The 27,373-nt window shown below is 41.1% G+C and overlaps 1 protein-coding gene across 2 annotated transcripts in view; it reads left to right on the plus strand.

Annotated features, from left to right (window-relative positions):
* The first annotated feature begins 1,871 nt into the window (after positions 1-1,871).
* LOC113588618 (cadherin-6-like) overlaps positions 1,872-27,373 on the plus strand; it is a 52,275-nt gene continuing 26,773 nt past the window's right edge. For both annotated transcript variants that reach the window (XM_027027882.3, XM_027027881.3), the window contains exon 1: positions 1,872-2,005. The gene's annotated coding sequence lies outside the window, so the exon portion shown is untranslated. The remainder of the gene's footprint in view (positions 2,006-27,373) is intronic.

Here is a 27,373-nt window from a genome sequence, read left to right on the forward strand (position 1 = left end):
CAAAACAATGAATGACTGACAAACAAGAGATGCAGGAACAGAGTTTACATAAGAATGCAATTAGGAAAACACGGACGTGACTCGGTTTCCATGACAACAGGGAATGCTCAGGTCTGCTGATGTGACAGGCCACAGGCATGAGATAATGACTTCACAGGCAGTTGTGTGCTCTGTTTCATGGCCTGACACCTCTCTTCTGCAGTTTTCCTTTTGTCCAATACCACTGGCTTATCGCTATAGTCACACCTTCCCCATAAATGACACTAACACCAACTATGTTGGTCATTAGAAACACTGAATCAATTGTCCAGGTGTGTCTGGGTCCTACATTCAAGTCATATAAGATTAAGGCCTACTCGCTGTGCAAGATCACAGTATTGGGTGTTCTGGGCTAGTATGCAAGCAGCCAGCTCTGCTCCAACTAAAACACAACATGGAATGCATCTTCGTGTTGGTGCACGAATGCTTCCAAATCATCCCAACTCCTCCATAGTCCACACCCTAAATCCCAGTGAGAGAGGGAACCATGGTGTGATAACAGGGAAGAGCTGTGATGGTGCATTTATTCCCATGGCTGGAGAGCAGAAGCAGGCGGATTTCTCCAGCAAACTGCATCGGGTTGAGCTGCCGCAGAATACCTCGTAGATTTTTTTGTGTTCACCCTCTATCGCTCCTCACAGGGGAAGAATGAAGAGATTAATCTGAAGATGAATCCATCACTGTGATTCATTCCAGGACTGTTAGAGCGTTAAGATGGAAGCATATCTGACAGCGTATCAGAGTGAAACTGGGGAGAATACAAACAAGTCTTTTTCTTCAGCGACTGTTCCACCCGAAAGCAGCACAAGCATTTTATAATTATTAAATCCAAAGCAGTCTTGCCGTCACATAGGCGGGAAATTCATGTGTTGTAATTTTGTTAACAGCCAAGAGGAATCACAAAGATGGAGCTTACTGTCTCACTTTCTTAGTTTGTACCCTGGCTACGCAAGCACAGAACAGCACCCTTCAGGGCATTACACAGCCTTCAGGGCTTTATACAGTCTTCCTGGCATTACACAGCCTTCAGGGCTTTATACAGCCTTTGTGGCATTACACAGCTTTTAGGGCTTTATACAGCCTTCATGGCTTTACACAGCCTTCATGGCATTGCACAGCCTTCGGGTTTTACATTAATTTATCTTTCTGTATGTAGCTCTTCTTGTCTACCCACTCAGTTGTTCAGAAATATATGACATACCTAAAGATGGCATGTAGACCTTTCTTGGGGGTCATGGCAGGATTAAAATCTACCGCCACGAGTGGTAAAATGGGGTCGCCTCAAGCACAGATCATGTGATTTCTAAGCCACCTATTGATCCTGAATCCACACAGAGTGCTGAGTAAGACTGCTGTTTTGCTTTGGAGGCGGTTAGGTGGTCTCCATCTCTCATAAGACTTGAATCTCATTGAGCTTGACTTCAGAATCAGCAGCTTAGAGTGAGTCCATGACATTTTCTCCATCGTTAATGTGGCTGAAAAAGAATAGGCTGTGAAAATAAGTAAGCCCACTTTTAAAATGAGGATTACTCATAAGGGGTGCCTGTCATGTTTTCTATCTTAAATGGTGTCCTCAGTGGATCATGACTACATTTGCAATTTTGTAGGATACCTCTGTTACAATATGAATATTCTTTAGCAATAAGGTTCTATTTTCATTCATCGCTCTCTCTCTCTCTCTCTCTCTCTCTCTCTCTCTCTCTCTCTCTCTCTCTCTCTCTCTCTCTCTCTCCGCTTGCCCATTCACTCCAACGGCAACGTCTCAACGTCTATTCTTTGGGACTGAGCACTGTCAGCCAATCACAGACAGGATCTCCTTGGCTTCAGCCTCCCTGACATCCAGCGCGAGTTGTGCTGTAGCGCAGGCGAGACGGACGCACCACGGAACAGACCTGGATCGCCGAAGGACTGCGGCGGTTGAAAGCGGATAGCCGTCTTGTACTGCAGAATTCTTTTGCATCTTAGGGTATGTAACAAAACTTTTCAACTTTATTTTTACTTGACACTAGAGTACATTTGTTATCTCACGGAAAACCCGTATAGACTAGACGTTACAATATTTGAAAAAAAGAGACGGCGTATCGTACTGTGATTTTGAAAGGCTCCCGTATGGGATTCGTTATGTTTTAACACACACACGTGTCACCGAAAGTCAAAGGCAGTCCACACTCTGGTGAATACTGAATACTGAGACTCAGGGAACTGGCTTTAAATAAGGAAGCTGACTTCACTACGGAGTTTTATGAAATAATTAAATCTATAGAATTGTCCGAATTTAGTGTTGATTTTCGCCTCCCAGTTTAATGATATAATCTGAGATTATGGAGTTTGTAATCAACTTTGTTATCATTTATTACCATGCGACATCGGACTTCGTGACATAGGATGGAAAAGGATGTGGACAGTGTTTTTGCAGGGTAGGTAAGAAGTGACTGGTCACTGCCCCAAATCGGCATAGATGCGACGTTTAATGAGAATTTTGCTCATCGGAAATGTTTTTATCCCTTTTTGCCTAGCCTGCTCCATTGATGTTTGTCAAGTTTGTACGACGTGCTACAAACGGCATGTCGCATCACCTTAATTACACAGAATGGTCGAAAAAGGGAGGAAGAGTTGCGAAGACGAGCCACTATTGACCTTTGTCACCGCGGTCCACAGCGCTAGCCTTCAGTATCGATGGCTCGATGGCTCTGCTTGTCGTCTGTACGGAAAGAAGTAGCAACAATGCAACTGTAAAAGTTTCACGGTGGTTTGATACAAGAACGAGAATAAATATATATTTATTTATTTATGACTGGAAGCAGATGCGATGTAGTTAAAAGTGCATTGTAATTGGTAGGGCAAATCGCTCAAGAGTCTCTGGTCGCTGTGTTTGTAATCGTTTAAGTACATACTATGGTATATACTGGCAGAGTCTGGGCCTATATCATGTATTAAAAAGTAATAACATGCTATAATACTCATAGTTAAAAGAAAAACAAACATCTGTTTTATGTGACATTTACCCTGTAAGGGCAAATGTAGTGCAATACAACACTATACAAAATAATATATTAAACTTTTTTAAAGTAGGGCTAATTAACAAAGTAACTTCCAATTACGTATCATTTGTGTACTTTTGTATTTTTGCAATACAATACAGAATACATATAATTTGCTGTTTCTACTATAGAAGGCTGTAGTATAATTACAGTTCATGTGTAATTCTGTGCAACCAGAACTGTAAAATGAAGCAAACCCTAATACACAATAATTAAGCAGTTTTTTGGCTGTTGGGCATATTGTGGTGTGAATCTAAAAGGGTTTATAGCTGGCTACTGGGGTTCTTACTGCTTAACACACAAATCATTTATAGAGAGATCCAAGACCACATCTTCTCCTGCATTGTTGCCAATAATATGTGCTCTCTCTTTCTGCATAGCTGCATTTCCTCCCTGGATATCTGTGCAGTGCCAGAAATAGTGAATGTCTGTATCACAGCTAAAGTCATAATGCACAGGTCATGCGGGAGGGAACATTCATGGTGTGACAACAAGCTAATTAAGTGGGTTTACAAGTACACTTGAGTATCTCAGGAACCACTCTTCTTTACCCTATATAGATCATTAAACACTAGTAAATGTACTGTCTATAGACACCACTGGCTGACACCACTGGCTGACTGAGAAATGTCAAAAGTTCCTAGGGCTACACCAATCAGTAACGGTGTATAAAACAAGAAAGCTGGTAATAACTTAATAGCTTTGAGAAAACATTGCCCAGATAATTAGAATAAGATCTTTCCTCAAACAATTTAACAATCTGTCTGGAAAGGGGAGTTGTTTTGTTGTGAGGGGTATTTTGCTTTTGTTTTTGTTTTTTTGTTTTTTTTTTTAGAAATACAGCTAAAGTGCAAGTGTGACAGAATATTAACATGTTTATAAACATAATACTGACATGTTTAGAAACAGAATAGTAAGATGTTTGTAAGCAGAATGTTAATAGGTTTGAATTTTGCAGACCCACCTTCCTCCAAAAAAGTCTTATACACATTAACAAAGTGCTGTCATTCTAAAGCTAAATGGACAAATTAAAAAGAGGCTTCCAATAATATATTACTAATGAAACACCACATTATGTCTTTTTGACTTTTCCTCAGTGCTCTGAACCCTACGCTCTGTTTTGAAGAGAAAAGAATAAGTTTTGAAAAACCAGTGGGGGTGGTTTCATGAATGGGGAGCCCTGATTGTCTAATCTACCAGGTCTGTGGATATTTTGTCAGACAATTAAGGAAGGTGTGGGTCAGAATTTTTTACAAGATTGTTTATTTTTTCATATGGAAAGAATATCTTATAATAGCAATAATAGATGGCATTATTATAATAAAGAATTAATTCCGAGGATGTATGTCTGAATATGGCTTACACATAGGGGTGCCAAGCCAGTTTTATTATGCTGCCCCAGTAAAAAACAGAAATTATCAACTGTGTGAAAGAGGAAATCAAGCAGTAAGTCATCATCTATGAGAAAGGCATTGTAGTAAATTTGTCGGCTTATTTAAGAAAGACGAAAGTGTCTCTGATTAAGGCCCACAGCAGAAGGTCCGTGGGGCATGTGGTCCTTACTTCTGCTAAAGCCCTGCTGGCACAGGTGAAGATGTGTGGATTTGTGGTGCTCTTTAGGATAATTCCCTTATTTCAGTTGATAGAGTGTTTTTCAATTCAAATTTTCACAAGGTGAGATTTGCTATGCTCTAGGGAAGGGGCTAGATCTAGTTTGGACTGTTCTGAGCTTAAAGGGTAAGGGGCTAGATCTAGTTTGGACTGTTTTGAATTGGTGCTGCATGTAGAAATGGCAGCTTGACGTAAGTCTCATGAGTAGACCTTGTATGGCCAAATTTTAATCACCAATCTTAAACCAACTCAGATTTTGCTTGTTAAAAAACAATACATTTTTGGAGGCAGCCTGAAAGAACCAAATGAATTATTTAAAATTACATGTTTCATATTGAAATAAACAGTGAAAAAGCTCCACATAGTCATACTGAACCCACAGACTAAGCCCCACGAGGAGAAAGGTCACAGGATTCCAGGACATGGAGTAGATTCACCAGGACATGAAGTAGATTCACTTAAGTTGATCAAATGAATAATCAGTGTTTTGTAATGTATTTTATACCTTCATGATTGCCTGGAAAAACTATATGATTATATTTTGATAATCATGTCTTGAAAGAGATCAGTGGACATTAATGTTTCTGCTGAAGGCCACAGACTCCTGATGTGTCACACAGGGCTACAATGTAGAACCAGGCTTTCACAGATTTGACTTCATCCCTAAGATTTATCTGATCATGGTAAAGCACAACCATGTCTTCATGTCTAAAACCAGCTTGTGCCATTCAAAGCCACTGGGACAACCCTCAGCGTTAAAAACCTGTCTTGTTTTTTTTGCCTGTTGAGCGGTGCAGTATTGTGAGCTATCTCCTGCACACTGCCAGTGTTCTCAATGGTACAGCTCAGGCAGCGCACCGGTCTCTAGAGGGGGTGACCTCCGTCATCAGTACCCAGCGGTACCATATGGGACAGGAGAGAGAGCAGATATACAGCAGCCTGCATTAATTCAGGATCATAGGCAGTGGTATTACTGCAAGATCATAGGCAGTAGTATTATTACAAGATCATAGCCAGTAGTATTATAGGCAGTAGTATTACTACAAGATCATAGGCAGTAGTATTATAGGCAGTAGTATTACTAAAAGATCATAGTCAGTAGTATTACTGTAGATTCATAGGCAGTAGTATTACTACAAGATCATAGGCAGTAGTATTACTGCAGGTTCATAGGCAGTAGTACTACTGTAGCATCATAGGCAGTACTGTTACTACAAGATCATAGTCAGTAGTATTACTGTAGATTCATAGGCAGTAGTATTACTGTGGGTTCATAAGCAGTAGTATTACTAGAAGATCATAGGCAGTAGTATTACTGCAGGTTCATAGGCAGTAGTACTACTGTAGCATCATAGGCAGTAGTATTACTACAAGATCATAGGCAGTAGTATTACTGCAGGTTCAAAGGCAGTAGTTTTACTGTAGCATCATAGTCAGTAGTATTACTACAAGATCATAGTCATTAGTATTACTGTGGGTTCATAAGCAGTAGTATTACTACAAGATCATAGGCAGTAGTATTACTACAGGTTCAAAGGCAGTAGTTTTACTATAGCATCATAGTCAGTAGTATTACTACAAGATCATAGTCATTAGTATTACTGTGGGTTCATAGTCAGTAGTATTACTACAAGATCATAGTCATTAGTATTACTGTGGGTTCATAGTCAGTAGTATTACTACAAGATCATAGGCAGTAGTATTACTGCAGGTTCAAAGGCAGTAGTTTTACTGTAGCATCATAGTCAGTAGTATTACTACAAGATCATAGGCAGTAGTATTACTACAAGATCATAGGCAGTAGTATTACTGCAGGTTCAAAGGCAGTAGTTTTACTGTAGCATCATAGTCAGTAGTATTACTACAAGATCATAGGCAGTAGTAGTACTGCAGGTTCATAAGTAGTATTACTGTAGCATCATAGGCAGTAGTATTACTACAAGATCATAGTCATTAGTATTACTGTGGGTTCATAAGCAGTAGTATTACTACAAGATCATAGGCAGTAGTATTACTGCAGGTTCATAGGAAGTAGTATTACTGTAGCATCATAGGCAGTAGTATTACTCCTAGACAGTTACAACTAATGAACCTAGACAATAAGAAACGAAGTCTTCTGAGATAATCTGTCTGAGGTGATAACATAACCACAGACAATATCAACCTGTGGCACCATTGATTTTAGTGATGTGTGTTCATATTAATGTGGTGGCACACACACATGAGTAGGTTTGACCATCTCCCAGATCAAGGCCTTATTTAGTCAAAGCTGTATTCCATTACTTATGGAATTGGAAAATGAGAAAAACTATCTTATCTTAAATTCATGCTGTATGCACTGATACTAGTTACATTTGTAAGTTAAATACATTAAAAAGAATTCACATTTAGGTGCAACTCTAAAACTGTTCCTATCCTTCAATAAACAATCACAGTTATAGTGGAGCGCAAAATATGCTTCTTTGTGTTTCTGATCAAGTTCAGAAAATAACCACATCCACAGCACTGATTGGGAATAGTGTAAAGAAAACTATACAAATCAACTGTGGCTTAAATGGAGTCATAAAAGTGCACAAACTTTCACTGGGATGAAATTTCACTCTTCAGTTCTTCTTTTCATCCTCAATTCTCTGTATTTCTCCAGCAGGTAGATGACGTGGTGGGTGGCAGCTGTACCGTCTGAGCAAAGAGAGGGTGGGGTTAAGGGCAGCAGCTTTACTAGTGAAGCACAGCGTGGATTGGGTGTTGCCTTTACTACCTGAACAGATTAGAGTAGATGGGTACTTGTTCAGGCAACAATGGGTGTGTTGTACTGCACACTGAGGATGGCTGTGTTGTGGTACACACCGTGGTTGCATGTGTTATGTACACTGTGGATGTGTGTGTTGTGTACAGTGTGGATAGGTGTGTTGTGGTGTAGACTAGAGGCATATCAACTTTCTGGCATGACTTGATGTGGCATTGAGTTTTGTATGCAAATAATTTTCTAACATTTGCAGTTGCTCTTATTCATGAAGAGATGTTTGAGTGCAGGAGGGCTTTTAAAAACAGCATTTAGATACAGGATTTTAGAACAGTTGGTAAATGCTGATGTAGTTATGATAATCTTATGGAAATGGTGTACCTCAAGTTTGATCACAATTCTTAGCGCTGCCCTTGCACCTGTACCGCTCTATGTTCCTAAGATGTTCCCAAAAGTTGCTAATCATTCAGGAAACAGTCTAGTGCTGGTCAGCTGTGAACAGTTCAGCTCCGGAAACAGTTCAGCTCTGGGAACGGTTCAGTCCTGCAAACACTAACTGATGCTCCTCCCACACCCTCTACACTGTAACCATCTTCACATTCCAAGCATCATCACAATTTCACATGCTGCAACTTCAGCTGCTGATATAGACCATTCAACCGAATACACTTAAGATATAAAATAGAACTAAGTAGACTTTTTTTTCTTTTGTTTTAACACAGAGTTTAAGAATTGCCACTACTGGAAGAAACCACAGACTCTACTGCAGCATACCTCTGTCAAGCAATCACAGTTGTTAGACTGGTCCAACCCATGTAGTGGAGCACATCCTCTAAGGGAATGCATGCAGTGATGTTATACCTAACCTTCCTGGCTAGGAGGCAAATGCGTATCCTCTTTTTGAGTCTACCAGCCTCTGATACTGGAAGAAACAGCAGGATCCATCATGTAAATTATTTTTCAGGTCACAAAGAAGAAATGCTGAATTGAGACAATGAGGCTGCAGCTGTTTAGGTATTTGAATATAGGTATTTGAATATAAGATAATTCAGCACTGAAGTGCCTTAAAGGTAAATCAGTCAATATGGATAGTTAAGACAATTGAGCTTTCCTACTGGCTTTGAAAGAAGTATTAACATGGACCTTTTTCAAGGAACTTGCTACATCTTCAGTCTGAAATGAATAAATAGTGGAATAAATAATTGAATATACAGAGAACATTTATAGATGTGGAGATTAACAATTAAATACATTTTATTTAATTATTCAAGTGTATTTTTCATGTTCTAATTATGCAATTAAAGGATAATTTCAACTTCTAATAATTTAATTATACAAATATTCATTAATTACACATATATGAGAAGTTGTACTCATGTATATTTTAATAGCTGCTGCTGCCATATGTGGCATATGAGAACTACACAGCAAAATCTACCGCATACATCCTAACACATAAACTCTAGCACATACACTCTAACGCATACATCTTAACAGAAACACTCTTGTACAGCACACTCTAACACCTACATCCTAATGCAAACACTCTAGAACAGCACACTCTAAGCATGCATCCTAACACATACTCTCTTGTACACTCTAGGACCGTATTGCACTCTAGCAAATACTCTATGACATAGATGTCTCTAATAAAAGACACCCTAGCACATACACTCTAGCACAAACACACATGACTGTAGGTTATCAGTGATTCAGTTGCATTAACAGTACAGTTCCAAAAAGGAAAAAATAAAACTGCAGATTATATGAAATCAGCGCTTTGTTCTTAAATTAACATTTTCTAGGGGTATTGTTGGGCAGATTGGTTTGTGGGTCTGACTTTATATATGCTAAAGTGGTACAGACTGTTGGGTTTGCCAGGGCACCTGATATTTGCATAAAGTAGTCATGGACACAGCTGCACAACTCTGACCAGTACAACTCCAAATTTGTCATGCTGGGTGATTGCCTGTGATTGGTCAAGAATGTCTCACATTTGCCAGTGTGCACACTACCCAGCCAATCAAACCTGACTGGCCAAATGTTAAATGTCCCTGCAATCACACTGTTATTATTTTCACATTATTAAGCAGATGAGTGAAAAGACTCAAAATGGTCTCTAATAGTGCATAAACACGCCACTGTGAAACATGGGTATGCCAGATTGGCCATTGCAGAGTAATTACAGGATTGGCAACAGTTCTTAGAGAGGAAAACTGGTCTCCATGGAGAGTGAAACGTGTGTGAGGTAGACAAGAAGTAGACAGAAAAAGATATAGTTAAGGTTTTAACAGAACATTAGGCATAGTTAAGGTTCGGCTGTGAAGTTTTCATTTTCTAGAACATCCACTGAAAATACACACTAAGGACTCAGTTGTCATGATACGGCCCCTCCTCCCAAATGTCTCCCTGTGTGTGTGTGTGTGTGTGTGTGTGTGTGTGTGTGTGTGTGTGTGTGTGCATGTTTGTCTGTGTGACCACGCCCTCCCTCTGTTCCACACCTGCTCCTCGTTGTGTGTCGTTAGTATGCATGTATAAAAGTCTATTGTTTATGTGTGACTGTTGTCAGTGTCTGACTATGGTAGCCTGCGAGCTACGTCTTCCGTGTTATATGTATTAATAAACGTATGTTTCTGTTTGACGTGACTCGTCCCCGCATCCTGCTTTGCCTCCACGCGTTACAGAAACACCGCCTGACGAAGGATGCCTGGGAAGGGGAGCAAAAGAAGGAGAGGGAAGAAAGGAAGCAAATGCCCTTCCACCACCCGTGCAGAGACCCTCCGTCATCCTGGCCTCACTCCATAGTCCCACAACAGGGGAGGAGGCCACTGGTGGATTTTGGAGGGGGCCTGGGTATGGTCCAGGGTTGGACTCTACGGAGTCCTACAGACCCCCGCCGGACTACGGGGAGCAGTACATTGAGGAGCAATACTATACCAGTGGAAGTGTACTCCACAGGGTCCTACAACCCCTACATGGACTGTTGTGAGGGTTACGCAGATTATGGAAGGAACGGGGAGTGCAGCGATGTTAGTCTGTGGTCAGACTTGGGGTTCGACTGTGTGGAGGATCCGTCAATGGAAGTGGAGGAGGTCTTCTTTGGGGATCCTCCAACTGACAGTGACCTTGAGTCTGCAGTCTCCAGGAGCGACGAGCCTCCGCCACCTAAGATACCGCCCAAGGCTCCACCCAGGAGGTGCCGCTCTGGAGCAAGCAAGCCATTTCGTCCACTAGGGCACACAGCCCGAGAAGCCGTGCACCTGTACTTAAGCCTCGTAGAGGCAAGAAGGAAGCGGCATCAGTGCCCATCCCAGAGACTGGCAAAGTAGCTTGTGCACCTTCTGAAACGGGTCAGCAAGTTACCGCCCTCCAAATCGGGGAGGGGCGATCTCCCACAGGCGGGTTGGACTTCAGCCAGGGCTCTTTCTGACATGGACTTTATCAATCCTTTATGTCACTTTGTACCATGTCCCTGTCACTGTGTATGTCCCCGTCACGCTGTCTGTACCAGTCACTTTGTCCCCCTTTGTGTCAGTGCCTGTCAGTGTGTCTGTTGTCCTGATCCCTGACCTTACCCCCTCTGTCCTGCTCGCGCTGGCCCGTGTCGGGTCACTTGGTCCTCCAGCTTTAGTCCTCCAGTATGTTTTAGCCTGCGAGCTACGTCTTCCGTGTTATATGTATTAATACACGTATGTTTCTGTTTGACGCGACTCATCCCCGCATCCTGCTTTGCCTCCACACGTTACATCAATGAGCAGGAATCCATGATCTCTGCACTGGCAAATGAGCAGAGCTTTTTGCAAATGTCCTTGTCCAGGTCGAAGTGGCATCAAAGGAACTGCCTTCTGCTGTCTGGAGGGGTATCACTAAGCTGTATAGGTATCACTAAGCTGTATAGGTATCACTAATGACGTCCTCTCTCCTTGTTAATGCATAATCAGTCACTTCAAAAGCACCACTGTTATTTTCATGATTTTCTGTGCTGATAATAATTTAGCACAAGAAAACAAACTCCACTTCAAACTTCAGTTTCTGTTCTAAAGGTGATTCATGAACACAAGGCCCTAAGCAGCAGAATGACTTGTGATGTGACTTTTTTCAGTGAGTCATTTAGAGCTCTGTCTAAGGGGAGCGGGACGTGGAACAGGTACATTTCCTGTATCTTAACTCCTTCTAATTTGTCTAACTTGAATGGCCTTCAGGATGTGAATCATATATGCTTCCGTGGCACTGCACTGTTAAAAAACTGAACCATGCAATGTGATTTTTTAAAGGGAAAATGAATCATTGAAGACTGGGTAGAATGTGGTATTCCCAGTGTGTGCATCCTGAGGAGGGTGTGTAGGACATGGTGTTCCCAGTGTGTATGTTCTGAGATGTGTGTATAGAATATGGTGTTCCCAGTGTGTTTGTGCCTAGAAGGGTGTGTAGAATGTGAAGTTTCCAGTGTGTGTGTAATGAGGAAGGTGTGTAGAATGTGGTGTTCCCAATGTGTGTGTCCTGAAACGGGTGTATAGAATGCTCAGAGGTGATGCAAATTAGGCCAAACTCACCAACACCTTAGAAAATACCTCAGAAAACTGACTTCAGGGGATGCAGGAGTGAGACGAGTGAGAGGGGATCTTGGCTCTGAGGATTTCAAAGCTCCTTGGCACATTTGAAGTGTGCCTCCCTGATTTATTTTATACCCTCAAAGGCTTTTATTTTTAGCTTAGGTGGGTGTGGGTTACATTTAAACAAATGCACCAGTTATCCTGCATGTTTTCTAATTCCGCTATTGATTTCAAACCCAGCTGTTTAAGGTTTCATCCCACTGTCAGGAGAGCATATTGCACATCCTAACCACGTCACAGCCGTCTATGGCTGGGAGTGAAGGGAAAAAATGTGATGGCTGACTCTATATAAGAGATATAAATAAAATATATCTGTGTGTGTGTGTGTGTGTGTGTGTGTGTGTGTGTGTGTGTCTGTGTGTGTGTGTGTGTGTGTGTGTGTGTGTGTGTGTGTGTGTGTGTCTGTGTGTCTGTGTGTGTGTGTGTGTGTGTGTGTGTGTGTGTGTGTGTGTGTGTGTGTGTGTGTGTGTCTGTGTGTCCATACATATACATTTTTTGACTACCTCTACATCTTTTACTCTTGTACTTTGCAGTTACTCCCTGGAATCTTCTTTGCATTTACACACACACACACACACACACACACACACACACACACACACACACACACACACACACACCACACACACACACACACATGCTTTGTTGATACTTATAGAATTATTTTCCATATTATGAATATCATGTGTTACAGGCAAAGCAAAGGTCAAAAGTTGAAAATATCAGAAGACGTGTTCCAGGTGAAAAGCTATGCAGTGGAACTACTGCTTCACTCAGATAGACAGACCTCTATATGTTCTGGATGTCAGGTGCCCGTGTGTCTGTGTGTGTGTGTGTGTGTGTGTGTGTGTGTGTGTGTGTGTGTGTGTGTGTGTGTCTATGTTTAAATTCAATATCTAACAACTACCCACTAGGCAGTGAGCATAGAAATGTGACCAGCAGTAACTGATGTGATCTAAGAGTTGTAGATAGTTGTATATGTTTGTAAATGAGGTGTGTGTGCGTGTGTGTGTGCGCACATCCATACATGCCTCTGTGTGTGTGTGTGTGTGTGTGTGTGTGTGTGTGTATCTGTGTGTCTATGTTTAAATTCAATATCTAACAACTACCCACTAGGCAGTGAGCATATAAATTTAGTCAGTGAGAGGAATATTCAAGTTTTGTAGTATTCTCTGATTTGGTTTGGTCCTTGAGAAATATGACCAGCATTAACTGATGTGATCTAAGTGTTGTATATGTCTTTAAGTGAGGTGTGTGTTTGTGTGTGTGTGTGTGTGTGTGTGTGTGTGTGTGTGTGTGTGTGTGTGTATGTGTGTGTGTGTGAGAGAGAGAGAGAGAGAGAGAGAGAGCTGAGTGCCAGCATGTGACTGGGTGAAGGGTCAGCCACAACTAAGCACAAAGGAAATACATCTACAGAAATCAACAGAGTAGATCCAACTGCTGCTGCACATGTGCTTTATTTCATCAGATATCTTTGTGAAAGGGAGTTTTATATAACCAGAATTCTCCTCCCTTTTATTTGTATGTATTGAAAACAATTTTTGAAACATTTTAAAGCCTTTTATCTTCACCAGAAAATAAGTTCTTTTAGTTTGCCAGTGTAATGTAGTCAGCGTGAAACAGAGGGAATTGTGGGCTGTGCGACTCATAAATAATGAGTCCCATATAATTCAAATTCAGGATGACCTAAAGCTTCATGTACCCTCCCTGCTCTGCATCCATATCTCTACTTTTCTGTGGTTTCCCCTCTCTTCCATGTTCACATACACATCCAGTCCTGTCTCAGCAGCACCCTGCTCACATGTGCTCAAATATAATCACACATACACACAAGTAATAACATATGCCCATGTGCTCACAGATAATCACATGTGCTCACAGGCAATAAAACATGCTCACGTGTTCAAAGGTAATCAGGTGCGCTCACACATGCTCACAGATAATCATGTGTGTTCACACATTCTCACATGTAATCCCAGGTAATCACATACTCACACATGCTCACAGATAATCATGTGTGTTCACACATTCTCACATGTAATCCCAGGTAATCACATACTCACACATGCTCACAGATAATCATGTGTGTTCACACATTCTCACATGTAATCCCAGGTAATCACATACTCACACATGCTCACAGATAATCATGTGTGTTCACACATTCTCACATGTAATCCCAGGTAATCACATACTCACACATGCTCACAGATAATCATGTGTGTTCACACATTCTCACATGTAATCCCAGGTAATCACATACTCACACATGCTCACAGATAATCATGTGTGTTCACACATTCTCACATGTAATCCCAGGTAATCACATACTCACACATGCTCACAGATAATCATGTGTGTTCACACATTCTCACATGTAATCCCAGGTAATCACATACTCACACATGCTCACAGATAATCATGTGTGTTCACACATTCTCACATGTAATCCCAGGTAATCACATACTCACACATGCTCACAGATAATCATGTGTGTTCACACATTCTCACATGTAATCCCAGGTAATCACATACTCACACATGCTCACAGATAATCATGTGTGTTCACACATTCTCACATGTAATCCCAGGTAATCACATACTCACACATGCTCACAGATAATCATGTGTGTTCACACATTCTCACATGTAATCCCAGGTAATCACATACTCACACATGCTCACAGATAATCATGTGTGTTCACACATTCTCACATGTAATCCCAGGTAATCACATACTCACACATGCTCACAGATAATCATGTGTGTTCACACATTCTCACATGTAATCCCAGGTAATCACATACTCACACATGCTCACAGATAATCATGTGTGTTCACACATTCTCACATGTAATCCCAGGTAATCACATACTCACACATGCTCACAGATAATCATGTGTGTTCACACATTCTCACATGTAATCCCAGGTAATCACATACTCACACATGCTCACAGATAATCATGTGTGTTCACACATTCTCACATGTAATCCCAGGTAATCACATACTCACACATGCTCACAGATAATCATGTGTGTTCACACATTCTCACATGTAATCCCAGGTAATCACATACTCACACATGCTCACAGGCAACCTCAGTTCCCTTTTTGCGTTATTCCTCAACAACACACCTCATTCAGCAGCTGATTAACAAGCCCTTCATGAGCTAGAGCAGAGAAACCCCATCTTTTGTGGTGCTTCTGGAACCAGTGTTCTCCCAAATTTACACACACACAGAGAGAGAGAGAGAGAGAGAGAGAGAGAGAGAGAGAGAGAGAGAGAGAGAGAGAGAGATTATTGTGAGTCTTTATAGGAAATACACGTGTCAAACGTAGTACAAATTAAAGACTTTAGAATGTGTTTTCCAGAGCCGAATAAGATATAAACTAATACAAGAATCATTTAACACATCGACAAATTGCAGACAATGTGCAGAAAATATAGTGTGTGTAGGATGGCAGCATTATTTATAAGATGCGGCAATGTTTATAGAGTTTTTTTTAAATACCCACCAGGGAAAAAGATTTTTTTAAATGCTTTAATATGGTACATACTGTTCACTTATGGTGTCTGCTTTAGAGGTCTTGGTAGCAGTGTAGATTGTCACAGCTCCCTGGTCTTGGTATTGGTTGGGAGAATTCATGGCTAATTCTATTTCAGATTTGAAAGTAAAGCAATCAAGAATAAATACCTACAACAAACAATTACAATAAATAAAAACAAATAAAAAAACATGCAATGAGAGGAAATTAAGTTCTGTGATATTCACATGAATAGTTCAGTTGTGTGATATTCATAATAGTTTCACACTAAATTTCCAGTTGAAAATAACATATCAAGATTGTCATGTAATTCACTATATCAAAGACAGATGTAGTGCAGGTATAATACATGTATTGTGGAGGCATAATGCAGGTATATGTGTGTTATTGAGAGGAATAAAATAATTGATCAATCTGCTTAATTAAAATAATATAAATTAATTAATTGAGATATGCATCAATAATATGTTTAATTCAACATCAAATTTAATTAAATATGAGGAATAAATCATTTGCACTGTTATTCATTTGAAATGTTATTCATTTCTTTACTATAGTAAAAGTCATGTAACTGCCATCTGCTTCTCACATTGGTTGTGTTGTGACAATCAGATTCACGATCATTCATGACTCACTTTATAAGTTATTTTATATGAAGCTGAAGCCATAAGCTAATACAGGCTCAATCCTGAATACCCCTGAACACTCCTGAGCAATCCTGAATACTTCATAAGACACCTTGTATGTATTGGTGAAGTTTCTGTCTTGATAAATTGTGGAGGAACTTGCGCATTTAAATGAGAGATGTGCTTTCTCAGACAAACATGCTTTCTCTGACTGATTTTATGCTCTTTATCATAGTCCATAGGCCATGTTCCAGATGTCACAACAATCCATCATACAAATAAAAGTGTGTGGTGGATTAATAGAAATATCTTACCAAGAAAGACAGAATTTGAATTAGTAGAAATATGTCAGAGAACCAGGATGCATTTAATAACATAATGCAGATATAATGTATGTATAGTGTAGGTATAATGCACTATACATGCATAATGCACTATAACGCAGGTGTAGTGCAGGTATAGTGCAGGTATAATTCAGGTATAGTGCAGGTGTAGTGCAGGTATAATGCAGGTGTAGTGCTGGTATCGTGTAGGTATAATGCAGGTATAGTGCAGATATAATACAGGTGTAGTGTAGATATAATGCAGGTATAGTGCAGGTGTAATGCATGTATAGTGCAGGTGTAGTGCAGGTATAGTGCAGGTATAATTCAGGTATAGTGCAGGTATAATGCAAGTATAATGCAGGTTTAATACAAGTATAATGCAGGTGTAGTGCTGGTATAATGCAGATATAATTCAGGTATAGTGCAAGTATAGTCCAAGCATAATGCAAGTATAATGCAGGTATAGGGCAGGTATAATTCAGGTATAGTGCAGGTGTAGTGCAGGTATAATGCAGGTGTAGTGCTGGTATCGTGTAGGTATAATGCAGGTATAGTGCAGATATAATACAGGTGTAGTGTAGATATAATGCAGGTATAGTGCAGGTGTAATGCATGTATAGTGCAGGTACAATGCAGGTGTAGTGCTGGTATAGTGCAGATATAATTTAGGTATAGTGCAGATATAGTGTAGGTATAATGCAGGCATAATGCAGGTATAGTGCAGGTATAATGTAGGTATGGTGCAGGTATAATGCATGTGTAGTGTAGGTATAATGCAGGTATAGGGCAGGTATAATGTAGTAATGTAGTGCAGGTACAGTGGTATATTTTATTATTTCCTACAACACCAAATGCTCTCTTTCTAATTCTTTGAATATTCGTACATACTATTAATGCACCATATCATTAATACAGGCCTTGTATAACACGTGATCATCTCCAATTGAAGTAACAGCAAATTATTGTTGATGGCAGTGGGATACATGATCACTGTGCTTGATCATTACTGTGTTGGATTATTTCTTGCATATTTCATGCATTTCTTATGGGGTTGTGTAGATAAAATATATACATCAATGAGTGTAAATGGGCATACACCTTATTGTCACTATTAGGTGTGAATAGATAGCTGACTCAGGGACCGATGGTGATATGATGGTGATATTTCATGATATATCCACTGTTACTCAACCTACTTAAACCTTGTTTTTGCTGTTGGCACATTTAAGATGTAAGTCTGTATGTGTTCTGGGACACTATCGCAGTAAAACCCTGGAAATTCTGAACTGTTTTTTACTGCACGAAATGCATTCATTAATGTTAAATTACAAACTGAAATATTACATGGATTCATGAACTGTGAGATTGTCAGTTGAGAGAAGGTGTGCACTGTGTGCCTACAGTGCTTGTATTGGTGTGCATTGAATGTCTTGGTGTAGACTTGGCTTACAGCAATTGATTATGTTGGTATACGGTCTCCATACACTGTGTGTGGGTTTACACCATGTGGTGGTATGTATCCTCCAACACTGTGTGTGGGTTTACACCATGTGGTGGTGTGTATCCTCTAACACTGTGTGTGGGTTTTGCACCATGTGGTGGTGTGTGCCCTCCAAAACTGTGTGTGGGTGTACACCGTGTGGTCGTGTGTATCCTCCATCACTGTGTATGGGTTTGCACCATGTGGTGTTGTGTATCCTCTAACACTGTGTATGGGTTTTACACCATGTGGTGGTGTGTGCCCTCCAAAACTGTGTGTGGGTGTACATTGTGTGGTGTACCGTATGTGTATGCGTATGTGTATATGTGTAGGTGTATTTGTGTCTGTGTGTGTGTGAGTATGAGTGCATATGAGTGCGAGTATGAGTATGAATGTGTGCATGAGTATGACTTGGCTCAGGCCAGTACAGTTTTTAAATGAGTCAGCATTGCTTTATAAAAGCTTTATGATGCCTTATATGCCTTATAAAAGCTTTATGATGTAGAGCAGAAAAGAAAGACCAGTGAAGCTCTAAATTCGTCTTTCCTGGTCCCTTTCTTTTCTTTACACTTCTCCCTGGAGAACCTGCATATGCCTACTAAGGTTATTGTTATAAATATTTTCCACTAAAAATTATATTATTAAAATGTTAAAGCATAATACTGTATTGTTTTGGTTTATTATGATTTAACCATGTCTATATACATTAGTTATTAAAGCATCAGTTTAATAGTGTATTGTTTTATTGTGAGAGTTCTGAAAGACATTTTGGATGTGCAGGAGAGATGATGAGAGGAAGGTTATAAATTATGTCAATCATGAAGGTGATGAAGACGATGAAGGTGATGAAGGCCTCATACTGGTGATCGTGCAGCGGTGGCCTCTGTTCATGAAGCTTTGGTGTGTGGTGCTTCTTTCTCCTTTATAAAGTTGCTTTAAAGGAGAGAGTTATTGATTTGGAGCTCTGTGTCCAGAAGGGCAGCCCAGGGCTTTATATGTGTTAAAACCCCTCTTGGCCTGTTCGTTGAAAAAGAACAACAAACGTGGTGAAAGGAGAGAGCTGTTCTCTGAAGTGATGCTGTGGGCAGGTCAGCGCTGGATGGTGCTCTACAGACCATTGTGGTGAGGGTTCCTCCCCATCACTGACACTGCAACATGAGTTCCTCTTCACTCGCCATGGCCGTTTCTGTAAAGTAGGACATCTATTCTCTCCATCGCACTTCTCAGCCCAGAGAAAAAGAAAAAGAGCAAAAATATATCTTGACCCCAAATGAGGTGAATTGTGGCCAGCAGGTAATGAGGGAAAACTTTGCATTCTGGATTTTGGGCTCATGGGTATGACCACACCACAATTTGCTGGATGTCCACCCTTGCCATTACTGTCATTATTTTATATCATCCCAGTGATTGTGATGAACGAAGTAAATCATACAATGATGGCCTGGCTGCTGTTGCTGGTTTAACCAAGACACTGTGGAGTATGTGTCTCTAAAGCAGGACACTGGAGGACGTGTCTCTAAAGCAGGACACTGTGTAAGATCTGTCTCTGAAACAGGTACTGTCTCTAAAGCAGGACACTGGAGGACATGTCTCTAAAGCAGGACACTGTGTAAGATCTGTCTCTGAAACAGGTACTGTCTCTAAAGCAGGACACTGGAGGACATGTCTCTAAAGCAGTACACTGTGTAAGATCTGTCTCTGAAACAGGTACTGTCTCTAAAGCAGGACACTGGAGGACATGTCTCTAAAGCAGGACACTGTGTAAGATCTGTCTCTGAAACAGGTACTGTCTCTAAAGCAGGAAAATATGGAGGATGTGTTTCTAAAACAGGACACTGTGGAGTATGTGTCTCTAAAGCAGGACACTGGAGGATGTCTCTAAACTAGGACACTGTGTAAAATATGTCTCTGAAACAGGCACTGTGTCTAAAGCAGGACGCTGTGGAGGATGTGTCTCTAAAGCAGGACACTGTGTAAGATCTGTCTCTGAAACAGGCACTATCTCTAAAACAGGACACTGTGGAGGATATGTCTCTAAAACAAGACAATGTGGAGGATGTGTTTCTAAAACAGGACACTGTGGAGGATGTGTCTCTAAAGCAGGATACTGTGGAGGACATGTCTCTAAAACAGGCAACCATGGCCATGTGGACACAGTGAATGGCGTTTTCCCCAACAAGCTTAATTAGAGTGTTGCTTGTGTTTGCAGACATCTGTGCATGACTGTGTAAGGTAATTAATCTCATAAGCGGCTGAGGTGTTGTTGGGGTCAGGGCTTTGATAGTGATTTAAATATGCATATGGAGGTGCGTGTTTGTGTAATGAGCAGCTAATGTGATAGGTGGGACGATGGCATCTACATGCAGATTATTAAGTTTTACTCACCTGTGAATGGTTGACGAGACAGAGGGAAAGGGGCTGCTTAACTCGCTGAACTCGCCCTGAAAAAGCAGCTGAAGTCAGTGAAATGATCCCACTGTTGCCTTGATATGCCAAAACCCTAATGACAACTGCCATGGACAGATCATCACCTTCCAGAGTAGCTGCTCTATTGGGCAATGATAGCAGTTAAGGTACTTGACTAGTAATCAGAAGGTTGCCAATTGAAGCCTCACCCTTAACCCTTAGTTGCTCAAGTTGTATTCAGTCATAATAGTAAGTCACTTTAGATTAAAAAAAAAAAGTGTCAGCTAAATGCTGTAAATGTCATCTAAAGAGATGTGAGTTGGAGGAGTGGTGTGTGTATTGGGCTGGGAGGATGTTTTGGAAGCAAGAGTGTATTGCACTTTTGGTATAGAACTGCAATCACACAATTAAACAGGTGCAACTGTGGCTTTACTTTGAGCAACACCAACGAATGTACGAGTGTGTAAGTGTGCTTCTGTGTTTCAGTGTTTGAGCATGTGTCTCTTTGTGAGCATGTGTGTGTGTGTGGGGGGGGGGCTCTGAATACTGTTTCTTTCCTTTCCCTTCCAATGATATTGTAGTTTGCTGGGAATTTAATTCCTGTGCTGACATTCTTTGCTATGCTCAGACTATCAGACATGTCTTCTGTGAGGATGGTGATCGCTTGGTTTTAGCTTGATGAATTATTTAGTGTTGCATGACAATTGCGTTTCTAGCTTTATTGCTGCCTTGCTGTTACTGTCAATAGATGCTTGAATGAAAATGCACTTTCCCCCAAGGCATGCTGGGTAATTGCCACAAGGGCAACCAAACACCAGGAAACAAAAACAAATTTGGCCCAGCAAGGGTAGTTTATCCTTAGAACATTTAGCTTATCCTCAGAAAATGTATTGTGAAATTGGGTGAGTGAAAACCCATGCACCAAACACCAAGCAGAAGTTAATTGCAAATGAAATTTTGCATGTCTACATTTTGCATCATATCACTAGCAATGGCAGGAAGTGGCAGTGTTGGCATTCAGCCATTATAAGTGTTCATACACTGTTGTTGTAGAAGGAGGTGTTTGTTGGAGAGGGAGGGGTTGTTGTAGAAGGATATGCACTTGTTTGTGTGTGTGTTTGTGCGTGCATGCACACGCACATGTGTGTGTGTGTGTGTGTGTGTGTGTGTGTGTGTGTGTGTGTGTGTATGCATGTGCATATGTGTGTGAGATGCTGTACAGAGTGAATAAGTATCAGTTAGTAAAATCAATATGTTTCAGCTAGTAAAACCAATACGTGTGTCAACTAGTGTGAGCTAGTAAAACCAATATGTAGCACTCAAGATCTAGAGATAACTGTAAACTATGACAGTTTTTTATGTCAGAGAGTCTCTCTGTCTCTCTGTGTATGAATGGAGTTGTGACTGGTTTGACTGATAGCTCTGTGGGTTGTAATGAGAGCTGAGGAGTAGAGGGAGCTTGTGAAACATCATGATTTATTTGGTAATTTTAGGAGCATTCAGGCAAAAATGCTGGGTAATGGAATTTGCAACAAGAATTCTGGGTAATGGAGTTTGGGGAAAGCTCTGGCAGGATGCCTCATATGTGTGTGATATTCCAGCAGGAGCACACTGTCAGTGTGTGTGCTACAGATTAAAGGTTAATTGCTGTTTGTGTGAATCCGCTTCATGCTCTCGTATTAAAGTGTGGATTGATCTGTCTGTTTGCATGCACACCTTGTAGGCTCATGCTTCAGCAAGTCAGCCTATAAGCTGCTGATCTCATTCCAGTGAAGTGTGTCATGAATCAGGACTCCCGGACTGCTGCATACTAATTTCTGTTGATGGGAGGTGTTGTGTTTGAGTCAGTCCCATCCTCTATCAGGGCGTAAGGCACTGGGAGCCTAGTGCCACAGCGGTACAGTCACTGTGGAATTAAAAGGTCAGAATGCTGTTTCCCAGTCACTCTGAATGACATTCTGTTCCTCTGGCTGTGGGCAATTTTGCAAGCAGCTTTGTCCTCATACTACAGAGCTTTCATGTTCACTCGTTTATACGTTCACTCGTTTACATGTTCACTCTTGTTTATATATTTACTCTTGTTTACACGTTCACTCTTAGACAAGAATGGAGATACATTATACTTTATCAGTATCTGTTGTTTGGACAAAATTAAAATTAACATTAAATGAACCAAGTCCAAATCTCTTTTTGTATAGCAGTGTTGTGTCTTTTGTATAGCAGTGTTATGTGTTTTGTATTGCAGCAATGTCTATTTTGTATAAAAGTTTTGTCTTTTAGTTCCCCTACTAGAAAGTTTGGGTGAAACAAAAACAAAACAAAACATCAGCCAAATATCTGTCACGGTTGGTCAGCCAGATAGCAGGAGGGACATGCCCACTCCTACTAAGGATCACACCTCGTACCTGGCCCGTTCCCAGTCCCCCGATTACTGATTGCCTTCACATGTTCCTTATTCACTCTCTACCCATATTTAAACCCACGGATACCAGGAGACGGGGCGGCACATTAGTGGTCCTTCTAGATCAAGTCAAACAGAGTCATCACATCTTTCTGAGGAAGAGTAAAGAGCTCTACAATTTGTGTTTTGTTTAAAGCTTCTGTTATCACGTACACAAAGGATAATAAAGAGCACCTCTTTGCAACCCTGCCTCTCGCTTCCATTCAACCGCCATCGTCACAATATCACACCAGAGAGCAGGTGGAATTTGATATTTCTAGCTATTGTTGTGTCTCACTGTAAATCAACCAAACAAAACAGAGCTAATCTATTATTCAGAGACCACCAAAAACTAAACAGCTTGTTTAATTCAAGGACCAAATCAAAGGTTTGTAAATTGACATATAAATCCGCATCTTGGCATTTTTCACTCTGACCAAAATCACATACCTTCTATATGCAATACAGTCTAGGGCACCTTTAAAATATTTCACATTTAGGTGAAAGTTTTGCTCATACTTAAAAAAAGGAAATCACGAAAGAAGATCGAGAAGGTCTGTCATTTCAAGTGACCAGTCACTGAGACCTGATGATGAAGTCAACTGTGACCATGCGTCCAAGAGAATACAGCTGGTCTGGAAAAGGTAAGGGGGAGTTCCTGTCAGGAAAGAACACTCAAACCAAGCAAATTCTTGAACAGTTCACCCATTTTTTTTTTACTTAGCCAACAGCAACCATAAAAACATGAATGTTGCTACATCAGTACGAGTCACACTGTTGCAGGACCCGATGCCTACTTGGCAATGTACTGCTATAAATACTCTCATTAAATCTCAAACATGTCTACTGATAATAAAACTATTTTAACTTCATCATGAACTACAATACATACTGTAATTTTTTTTTTTTTCAAATAGAAAGTCTCTTATGAAAGTTTATCAGCTTTATTTAGCTGATGTCACAATAGTCCTCCCATGGTCCACACAGCCTTTGCTGTTGCTGGTATAGCTGAGGCCATGAAAGGTGAAGTTTCACTACTGTTACTACATGGCAGGTGGGCAGGTGTGTTAGGCAGTTGGTCTGCCGATGTGTCATCATCACTTTGGTGTTCCAACTGAAGTGTCTTCTGTTTTTTCTGAACTTAGCATGTGTAGGATGTGGAAATGGCAGTCCTGCTCTTCACTGTCACCTGCCTGGTTCTCTCTCTCCATCTCTCCTGATATACACATGGTTCACTCTCTCTCCATCTCTCCTGATATACACATGGTTCACTCTCTCTCTCCATCTCTCCTGATATACACATGGTTCACTCTCTCTCTCCATCTCTCCTGATATACACATGGTTCACTCTCACTCTCCATCTCTCCTGATATACACATGGTTCACTCTCTCTCCATCTCTCCTGATATACACATGGTTCACTCTCACTCTCCATCTCTCCTGATATACACATGGTTCACTCTCACTCTCCATCTCTCCTGATATACACATGGTTCACTCTCTCTCTCCATCTCTCCTGATATACACATGGTTCACTCTCTCTCTCCATCTCTCCTGATATACACATGGTTCACTCTCCCTCTCCATCTCTCCTGATATACACATGGTTCACTCTCTCTCTCCATCTCTCCTGATATACACATGGTTCATCTCTCCTGATATACACATGGTTCACTCTCTCTCTCCATCTCTCCTGATATACACATGGTTCACTCTCACTCTCCATCTCTCCTGATATACACATGGTTCACTCTCTCTCTCCATCTCTCCTGATATACACATGGTTCATCTCTCCTGATATACACATGGTTCACTCTCTCTCTCCATCTCTCCTGATATACACATGGTTCACTCTCACTCTCCATCTCTCCTGATATACACATGGTTCACTCTCTCTCTCCATCTCTCCTGATATACACATGGTTCACTCTCTCTCTCCATCTCTCCTGATATACACATGGTTCACTCTCTCTCTCCATCTCTCCTGATATACACATGGTTCATCTCTCCTGATATACACATGGTTCACTCTCTCTCTCCATCTCTCCTGATATACACATGGTTCAATCTCTCTCTCCATCTCTCCTGATATACACATGGTTCACTCTCTCTCTCCATCTCTCCTGATATACACATGGTTCACTCTCTCTCTCCATCTCTCCTGATATACACATGGTTCACTCTCTCTCTCCATCTCTCCTGATATACACATGGTTCATCTCTCCTGATATACACATGGTTCACTCTCTCTCTCCATCTCTCCTGATATACACATGGTTCACTCTCACTCTCCATCTCTCCTGATATACACATGGTTCATCTCTCCTGATATACACATGGTTCACTCTCTCTCTCCATCTCTCCTGATATACACATGGTTCACTCTCTCTCTCCATCTCTCCTGATATACACATGGTTCACTCTCTCTCTCCATCTCTCCTGATATACACATGGTTCACTCTCTCTCTCCATCTCTCCTGATATACACATGGTTCACTCTCTCTCCATCTCTCCTGATATACACATGGTTCACTCTCTCTCTCCATCTCTCCTGATATACACATGGTTCACTCTCTCTCTCCATCTCTCCTGATATACACATGGTTCACTCTCTCTCTCCATCTCTCCTGATATACACATGGTTCACTCTCTCTCTCCATCTCTCCTGATATACACATGGTTCATCTCTCCTGATATACACATGGTTCACTCTCTCTCTCCATCTCTCCTGATATACACATGGTTCACTCTCTCTCTCCATCTCTCCTGATATACACATGGTTCACTCTCCCTCTCCATCTCTCCTGATATACACATGGTTCACTCTCTCTCTCCATCTCTCCTGATATACACATGGTTCACTCTCTCTCTCCATCTCTCCTGATATACACATGGTTCACTCTCTCTCTCCATCTCTCCTGATATACACATGGTTCACTCTCTCTCTCCATCTCTCCTGATATACACATGGTTCATCTCTCCTGATATACACATGGTTCACTCTCTCTCTCCATCTCTCCTGATATACACATGGTTCACTCTCTCTCTCCATCTCTCCTGATATACACATGGTTCACTCTCCCTCTCCATCTCTCCTGATATACACATGGTTCACTCTCTCTCTCCATCTCTCCTGATATACACATGGTTCATCTCTCCTGATATACACATGGTTCACTCTCTCTCTCCATCTCTCCTGATATACACATGGTTCACTCTCACTCTCCATCTCTCGTGATATACACATGGTTCACTCTCTCTCTCCATCTCTCCTGATATACACATGGTTCATCTCTCCTGATATACACATGGTTCACTCTCTCTCTCCATCTCTCCTGATATACACATGGTTCACTCTCACTCTCCATCTCTCCTGATATACACATGGTTCACTCTCTCTCTCCATCTCTCCTGATATACACATGGTTCACTCTCTCTCTCCATCTCTCCTGATATACACATGGTTCACTCTCTCTCTCCATCTCTCCTGATATACACATGGTTCATCTCTCCTGATATACACATGGTTCACTCTCTCTCTCCATCTCTCCTGATATACACATGGTTCACTCTCTCTCTCCATCTCTCCTGATATACACATGGTTCACTCTCTCTCTCCATCTCTCCTGATATACACATGGTTCACTCTCTCTCTCCATCTCTCCTGATATACACATGGTTCACTCTCACTCTCCATCTCTCCTGATATACACATGGTTCACTCTCTCTCTCCATCTCTCCTGATATACACATGGTTCACTCTCTCTCTCCATCTCTCCTGATATACACATGGTTCACTCTCTCTCTCCATCTCTCCTGATATACACATGGTTCATCTCTCCTGATATACACATCGTTCACTCTCTCTCTCCATCTCTCCTGATATACACATGGTTCATCTCTCCTGATATACACATGGTTCACTCTCACTCTCCATCTCTCCTGATATACACATGGTTCACTCTCTCTCTCCATCTCTCCTGATATACACATGGTTCACTCTCTCTCTCCATCTCTCCTGATATACACATGGTTCACTCTCTCTCTCCATCTCTCCTGATATACACATGGTTCATCTCTCCTGATATACACATGGTTCACTCTCTCTCTCCATCTCTCCTGATATACACATGGTTCATCTCTCCTGATATACACATGGTTCACTCTCTCTCTCCATCTCTCCTGATATACACATGGTTCACTCTCACTCTCCATCTCTCCTGATATACACATGGTTCATCTCTCCTGATATACACATGGTTCACTCTCTCTCTCCATCTCTCCTGATATACACATGGTTCACTCTCTCTCTCCATCTCTCCTGATATACACATGGTTCACTCTCTCTCTCCATCTCTCCTGATATACACATGGTTCACTCTCTCTCTCCATCTCTCCTGATATACACATGGTTCACTCTCTCTCTCCATCTCTCCTGATATACACATGGTTCACTCTCTCTCTCCATCTCTCCTGATATACACATGGTTCACTCTCTCT

The sequence above is a fragment of the Electrophorus electricus genome, chromosome 15 (genome assembly GCF_041902795.1).
Source record: "Electrophorus electricus isolate QZ-2024a chromosome 15, ASM4190279v1, whole genome shotgun sequence".
Classification (NCBI taxonomy): Eukaryota; Metazoa; Chordata; class Actinopteri; order Gymnotiformes; family Gymnotidae; genus Electrophorus; species Electrophorus electricus.